Below are 7253 nucleotides of genomic sequence, written 5' to 3'. Positions count from 1 at the left end.
CTTATTATTTAGTACCCTTCTTAACTTAGTTGAGACTCTTCAAGAAGTATTTGATATTTTTCTTGACTTGTTTGAGACTCCTTCTGACATATTTGAGACAATTTCTGACTTGCCTGAGACCCTTCCTGAGGTGTCTAAGACTCCTCCTTACTATTTGAGAGTTTTCCGGTCTGAGACACTTTTTGACATGTTTGAGATCCTTCCTTCTTTTTTTGTCACAAGTAAGACTTTTTATTTGTCACCATTAAAAGCCTGAATTTTAAACAGATTTTCAGACTGGTGGCTCATATTCATCAGCTTGTTCAACTTTAGCACCTGCCTCATTCCCAGTAGTTTTTTCAAGACTACTACCATCACCATGAAACTCCCTGAGTTTTCCCAATTCAAACTTGGGCTTCTTCATTTTTACTTTTCTAACAAAGATGCCAGGGAGTGGATAAATACACTAGCAAACATTTTCTATGTCTTTTCCAATACTGTCTGCGATCAATTTATTGGCCACTGCTTTTAGGTCATTTGTCTGCACCTCTAGGGTCATGATTTATATTATCTTCTGGATTTGGCAAACATGTTGGTGCTAGGTGTAAGAGCTGTTCCAAATCTGATTGTTGCAATTTTTAGTAAAACCAACACAGAGTAGATGAAGCAAATAACCTTTGGTAGTCTTGACATTAACATGAGCTTCAATCATGGGCTGCCATTTTTTGACTATGGAGCACATTTTGCACAGATAAGATCCATGCCATGGAAGTAAGTCAGGCAGTCTTTGCCCTGAATATCCTCAGTAGTTAGCGTTAATTTTCTACGTGCAACTTAATCATTCTGCAGATCAGCAAGGTTCACTTCAAAAACACTAACCTTGAGGCCAACAGATGCAATTTTGGTCCCCTGAGTTCTTGTCATGAGTGTTTTTCCAATATTTATTATTAATTGAACATAGCTGGTGCTTTCACATCATACCAATCTTTCTTAGAAATTGGATCACTTTCTTCTTGGCTCCTTCTTTGCTGCCTTTTATAAAGCACTTGATCTTGCCAACTGCCATGGTTCTGCTTAGAACACTTCCTTCTTTTTCTGAGACTCTTTCTGACTTCTCATCTTGACATGTTTTTGACCCTTTCCTACCTATTTCAGAAAGTTTACCTGACTTATTTGACCCTCTTCCTGACATGAATGTCTTCCTGACCTATTTGAGACCCATCCTTATATACATAAGGACATTGAGACTTTTTCTGACATCTTTGAGACCCTTTTTGTTTTGTTTGAGACTCTTTCTGATAACACTGAGACCCTTTCTAACTTCGTTGAGACCCTTGCTGATATGTTTGCAACTTTTTCTGGTGTTTTTAAGACCCATTGTGTTGTATTTGAGTCCCTTCCTGATTTACTTCCAAGTGCCGAATCAGTCCCTGAAGCAGTCTTAAGAGGAGGCAAAAAGACCTTTAGCCTCAGACTTGAAAGGACTTTTCTTCAAGCATTTAGTCAAAAAAAGTCTATAACCATATATCAAGAAAAATCCATCAATGCTTTTTCCAGCCCTCAACTGCAAATGGACAATGGGAACTTTTATTGGTCATTTTTCTAGGCTTTTAGTGAAAATTTTCTTTTTTAAAAAAGATTTTATTTATTTATTTGACAGAGAGAGAGAAGAGAGCACAAGCAGGGGGAGCAGCAGAGGGAGAGGGAGAAGCAGGCTCCCTGCTGAGCAGACACTTAACTGACTGCACCACCCAGGCCCCCCTAATGAAAATTTTCTGTAATTCTGCTTAAGTATTGGTGATTTTCATTAGAACATAGTTTTAGCTATTGTCTCAGAGAGGCAAAATAATGTTTTACATGATAGAAAGCAGTTCATTTCTCTCTCATGTTAACATCTGAGCATAGGTAGTCCAGGGCTGCTCTGTCAGCACCATGGTGGTTCTCAGGCTCCTCTGTCTTATGGCACTGCCATCCCTGGGTCCTTCCGTCTTGTAGAACTGCCATCCCTGGGTCCTTCCATCTATTGAACTGCCATGCCTGGGTGGAGCTTTGTCCATATGGTCCAGAATGGCTCCCTAGCACATACTTTTCCAGCCAGCAAGAAGTAGGAAGAGATGGGGGGCAGCAAACTCTGTTCTTTCAAGGACATGACCCACAACTTGCACATATCAGTTCTGCCCATGTATGGTTAACCAGAATGCAGTCACATGACCATACCTAGCTGTAAAGGAAGCTGGGTAATGTAGTCTCTATTCTGAGAAGCCATTTTACCATCTTAAGTTCAGGATTTCTATTAAAAAAAATAATAATAAGTATTTTGGGGAACAATTAGCAGTCTATTCACAGCCTCTCATTTTGAAACTTGGAAATTTTTAACTTGGCCAAGAAAAGCAATTCCGTCCTCTAGAAAGAGGAAAAAAGGATTTTTCCCTCTTTTCTCTTAACTTGGTAGCTCCTGGAGAATAGTTTTTAATTCTAAGCCATGAAAGTCGGAGGGGAAAAAAGGTTGCTTAAAACTGGAGTGTTGGGTGCCTGGGTGGCTCAGTCATTAAGCGTCTGCCTTCGGCTCAGGTCATGATCCCGGGGTCCTGGGATCGAGCCCCGCATCGGGCTCCGTGCTCCGCGGGAAGCCTGCTTCTCCCTCTCCCACTCCCCCTGCTTGTGTTCCCTCTCTCGCTGTGTCTCTCTCTGTCAAATAAATAAATAAAACCTTTAAAAAAAAAATGCCTTGGGCTATTACACTAGTACCTAAAGACCAACCTGAATTTTGTAATTGAACATCTATGCATGCAGCTAAAGCACAAAACATTTTGAGAGGCAGAGTATCAGATCACCATCTGGACCATAAATAATTTATGCATTTTAGATACTCGGAAATCACATGGGTCAGGAACAAATAATATACTAAATTTCAGTGAGAAAAATAATTCTCTAAACATTATATTTGTGAATTCAATTTAAAACCTAATGACAGTTCTGAGAATTGGATTAAAATGCAGGAAAGAGCCCTAGTGTTTATGTGAAACTAAATGAACATTATTCTTGATTTTTAAAAATATACAAAAGAATAGCTGATCAAGCTTAAATCTCCACAATCAAGCTTAATCTCCACAATCTGGTCATGGAGACCAGCTGGAATTGGACTCCATATCCAATGCACTATCGCTGGGTAAGACTTTGAGATAAAACTCTTATCAGATCCTGACCTAACAATGACTTTACATGCTGGGCCACAAGTCTGTGAAATATGTCAGTGCTTTAGCTGGTTTTGAGGGAGTTTGCTGAGATACCTATTTCAGTACACCTGAGGAAAAACAGAACATGGCAGAGAATTCAAATATTGGCCCTAGTTGAAGGAGCAGGCTGCCCCAGATCCTGTGGGTGGAGCATGGGTGGGGGCAGGGAACAAGGGTCAAATTGGACATTGTTCTAGTCAGGCCTTCAAATGATTGGGTGAGGCCCACCCACATTACAGAGGGCAATCTATTTTACTCAAAGTCCACCGATTTAAATGTTAACCCCAACCAAAAATACCCTCACAGAAACACTGAGAATAATGTTTGACCAAATATGTTGGCACCCCATGGCCCAGCCAAGTTGACACATACAGTTAATCATCACAGGAAGGTAACAGCCAGTTGAAGAAAGACCTTGAATGCTAGGCTAGTATTTAGGCTGTGAGAACCACTAAAGACTTAAGAGGCCAGAGGGTTGGAATGAGGAAGCCTGGAGGCAGAGAGAGAATTTAGGAGACTGCTGTGATCATCCAGGCAAGAGGGAAAGCAGGATAATTACAGCGAGCCTGGAGGGGATGAAACAGAGGCAAGCAATATGGAACTGACAAGACTTGGCAATTGACCAGGGGGGGGGGGGGGGGGCAGTGAAGGAAAGTATGCACAGAATGACTCTGTGATTTCAAACCTAGGTAACTAGGAAGCTGGAGAAGCCACGGAGAGACATGGAGGAACTGGGGGAGAGAAGATGCCTGTCTCCCTGGGGGCTCCTCTGATTGAAGGGCTTAGGTCATGTTCAGGTTATCAATGTGTGTAACAAACCACCCCGAAATGGTGACCTAAAACAAATACTTTATTTTGCTCACACATCTGAAGGTGACTGGACTCACATGGCAATTCTCACTCTGCACAATGATGCATTGTATTAACTTTGTGTTGGTAACAGTAAATTAACTCTTCACATAAGATTTATTAAATGGAGGGTGAAAGTAAACACCGATAGCATCTTTTCTGCATATTACCTACTGAACTTGTTTTTTAAAAATTGATTGCCATTTTTATCTACTGACACTGATTAATTCTAGATCCTACTTCGTTGCCCTAAAAGAGAGGAAGAAAATGATCTACTGTTTGTGCCTCTCCTGTGCCCGAAAGTATTCTGAGTTAGAATAAGAAATGTCTAACATGCTTTAAAATTAGAACTCAGTTGAATTACCTATCTTTTAAATGAATTTTAGATTTCCGTTTGATCTTAGTTCTATTGAATTTCATTTGTTAAATATTCTAGAACCAGCTTGAAATTTTTAAAACAATTTTATTGAGGCATAATTTACTCCCATAAAATTCACCCAGTTTTAAATGGCAATTCAGTGATGTGTAGTGAATTTATTGAGTTGTGCAGCCATCACCACAATACAGTTTTAGAACATTTGTATTATCCTAGCCTCAGGCAACCATTGACTCTCTAGATTTACCTTTTCTAGACTTTTTATATAAATGGAATCATATGACATGTACTCTTGAGTCTGGCTTCTTTCACTTAGCATGATGTTTTCAAGATTCATGCATGTTGTAGCCTGTCAGTGCTTTGTACCTTTTTGATAGCAAAATAATATTCCACTGTATGAGTATACCACAATTTGTTTATCCGTTCATCAGTGGGTGGATATTTGGGTTGCTTTCACCTTTGGGCTATTATGAATAATGCTGTTATGAATATCTGCACGCAAGCCTTTGTGAGGACATACGCTTTCATTTCTTATGTGTAGATACCTAAGAGAGGAATTGCTGAACATGGTAAATTTATGTTTAACTATTTAAGAAACTGACAGACTATTTTCCAGAGTTGTCGTATCATTTTTTTCATACCTGCCAGCCATGTATGAGGGTTCCCATTTCTCCACGTTCTTGCCAGTATTTGTTTTTTTAAAGATTTTTTGGTTTTTTTGGTTGTTGCTGTTGTTATTGTTTCTTTAAGATTTTATTTATTTAACAGAGAGAGAGACCACAAGCAGGGGGAGCAGCAGAGGGAGAGGGAGAAGCAGGCTACCCAATGCGGGTCTCAAACCCAGGACGCTGGGATCATGACCTGAGCTGAAAGCAGACGCTTAACCGACTGAGCCACCCAGGCGCCCCTGCCAGTATTTCTTACTATCATTTTGATCCTAAGCATCCTAGTGGGTGTGAAGTGGTATCTCATTGTGCCTTTGATTTGCATTTCCCGCAGAACAGTGATGTTGAACATCATTTCATGTGTTTATTAGCCATTTGTACATCCTCCATGGTGAAATGTCTATCCTAATCCTTTGCTCTTTTTCAACTGGGTTGTCTTTTGAAAACTGAGTCATGAGGTTTATCCAAGGCGTGATTACTGCTAACTGAAAATTGAGTCATAGGAGTTTTTACTTCCAGGTTGAAATTTTTTTTTAAAGATTTTATTTATTTGACAGAGAGAGACACAGCAAGAGAGGGAATACAAGCAGGGGGAGTGGGAGAGGGAGAAGCAGGCTTCCTGCCCAGGAGGGAGCCCGATGCAGGGCTCGATCCCAGGACCCTGGGACCATGACCTGAGCCGAAGGCAGACACTTAACAACTGAGCCACCCAGGCGCCCCTCCAGGTTGAAATTTAATATAATCCACACAACCTTTCTGAAGTACAATATGGCATTTATGTTTCAAATGTCCTAGAATTTATTTATTTATTTTTGCTTATCCCGCCAAGTGGGCATCATGGTGAATGCTGTAATGCATTACCCAGATCTTATCTCTTATTGTCCAACTTCAAGAGTATGGTCAGCAGATAGTCCTTAGATGTCCACCCTCCAGGGTCCACCTCAGCTGCATAGAATCACTGGGACAGCCCACATCCAATAACTATCATTGCAGGGGTATAAAGGTCTGGCCATTTCTGCCCATCTTTGGACAATTCTACAGGACTCTTCTAACTGCAAGGCTCCCTATAGGGTAAGCCAAGTCTGCCATCAGGCCTGCATTGAAACTTGACTTCTTCCTCTACCCAATCCTGCTTTCTTCCCCTCCCAATACCCACAGGTGTTGATTCCAAGAGCATTTTTTCCCAGTTTTATTGAGATATAAATGACATATAACATTGTATAAATTTAAGGTGTACAATGTGTTGATTTGATACATTTTTTTAAAGATTTTATTTTTAAGTAATCTCTACACCCAGCATGGGGCTCAAACTCACAACCCTGAGATCAAGAGTCATATGCTCTACCAACTGAGCCAGCCAGGCACCTGATACATTAATATATTGAAAATGGTTACCACCATAGCTTTAGCTAACACCTCCATCCCATCACATAATTACCATTTTTTAATGGTGAAAACATTTAAGGTTTATTGTCTTAGCAACTTTCAAGTATACAACAAAGTATTATTAGCTATAATCACCATGCTGTACATTGGATCCCCAGAACCTGTTAATATTATAACTGGAAGTTTGTACCCTCTGACCAATATCTCCCCTCCAGCCCCTGGTAACCACCACTCTACTCTGTTTCCCTGAGTTTGGCTTTTTCAGAATCCACATATAAGTGACATCATACAGTATTTGTCTTTCTCTGTCTAACTTATTTCACTTAACATTATGCCCACAAGGTTCATTCATCCAAGTTGCTGCAAATGACAAGATTTCCTTCTTTATCATGTATGAATAATATGCCTGTGGGGGAGGGTGTGTGTGTGTGTGTGTGTGTGTCCGTGTGTCTGTGTATCACATCTTCTTTATATCACACCTTTATCCATTCATCTGCTGATGGAATAAAATGCTAAGGACTCCATTGGCTATTGTAAATAATGCTGCATTGAACATGGGGGTGCAGATATCTCTGAGATACTGATTTCATCTCCCAGAAGTAGGATTGCTAGTTTATATGGTAGTTTTGTTTTAAGTTTTGAGGAACCCCCACATTGTGTTCCACCAACTTACATCCCCACCAACAGTGCACAAGGGTTCCCTTTTCTCCACATGCTCCTCAACTCTTGTTATCTCTTGTCCTTTTGATGATAGTCACTCTA

General features: G+C 40.3%; 1 pseudogene; it reads right to left on the bottom strand.

Annotated features, from left to right (window-relative positions):
• Positions 1-259: 259 nt before the first annotated feature.
• On the bottom strand, positions 260-1045 carry LOC110573355 (annotated as a pseudogene).
• Between the last annotated feature and the right edge of the window lie 6208 nt (positions 1046-7253).

The sequence above is a fragment of the Neomonachus schauinslandi genome, chromosome X (assembly GCF_002201575.2).
Source record: "Neomonachus schauinslandi chromosome X, ASM220157v2, whole genome shotgun sequence".
NCBI lineage: Eukaryota > Metazoa > Chordata > Mammalia > Carnivora > Phocidae > Neomonachus > Neomonachus schauinslandi.
This window is presented reverse-complemented; position numbering and strand designations above follow the sequence as displayed.